Source organism: Trypanosoma cruzi (genome assembly GCF_000209065.1).
Source record: "Trypanosoma cruzi strain CL Brener chromosome Unknown tcruzi_1047053501171, whole genome shotgun sequence".
NCBI classification, from domain to species: domain Eukaryota; phylum Euglenozoa; class Kinetoplastea; order Trypanosomatida; family Trypanosomatidae; genus Trypanosoma; species Trypanosoma cruzi.
This window is the reverse complement of record NW_894594.1, coordinates 1-803: the sequence shown is the minus strand read 5'-3', so window position 1 is coordinate 803 and position 803 is coordinate 1. Positions and strand designations below refer to the sequence as shown.

General features: G+C 59.7%; 2 non-coding genes across 2 annotated transcripts; both read left to right on the top strand.

The window, feature by feature from the left end:
• The first annotated feature begins 221 nt into the window (after positions 1-221).
• Tc00.1047053501171.20 lies at positions 222-331 on the top strand. The gene has a single exon (XR_008255171.1). It is a non-coding gene; the product is annotated as a 5S ribosomal RNA (M5) (ribosomal RNA).
• Positions 332-663: 332 nt separating this feature from the next.
• Tc00.1047053501171.10 lies at positions 664-773 on the top strand. The gene has a single exon (XR_008255170.1). It is a non-coding gene; the product is annotated as a 5S ribosomal RNA (M5) (ribosomal RNA).
• Positions 774-803: the final 30 nt, after the last annotated feature.

Below are 803 nucleotides of genomic sequence, written 5' to 3'. Positions count from 1 at the left end.
ACATGGAAAATGAGGCTCCGCGGGCCCCTTTCCGGATTTTGCCACGAAGCCTCCGGACGCTTTGCTTCCCCACATGTGGCGCGGGAACTGCGTCAGCAATTTTTCTTTTTTGCTGCGGCGCCCGCGCGCTCGAAAAGCCCACCCACCGCCCGCCTCGGCTCGGTGAAAAAGCGACTGGCGGCGCGCGGTGGCGGAAAGAAAAAAAAGTGGGAAGGGTACGGCACCCCGGGTTCCAGCGCCATCACTGATCGCCGTACTAACGAGGCCTGTGGCCGCTTAACTTCACAAATCGGACGGGATGTGGTGCACTCGGCCAAGTATGGTCGTACCCGGCGACGCGCCACGCGATGTGCAACCGCCGACGCCACGGGAGATGATGAAAACAGGGGGAAAAAATTTAGGAAAAACGGCAAGAAGAAATTTTTAAAAGGAAAAAAAAAACACATGGAAAATGAGGCTCCGCGGGCCCCTTTCCGGATTTTGCCACGAAGCCTCCGGACGCTTCGCTTCCCCACATGTGGCGCGGGAACTGCGTCAGCAATTTTTCTTTTTTGCTGCGGCGCCCGCGCGCTCGAAAAGCCCACCCACCGCCCGCCTCGGCTCGGTGAAAAAGCGACTGGCGGCGCGCGGTGGCGGAAAGAAAAAAAAGTGGGAAGGGTACGGCACCCCGGGTTCCAGCGCCATCACTGATCGCCGTACTAACGAGGCCTGTGGCCGCTTAACTTCACAAATCGGACGGGATGTGGTGCACTCGGCCAAGTATGGTCGTACCCGGCGACGCGCCACGCGATGTGCAACCGCCG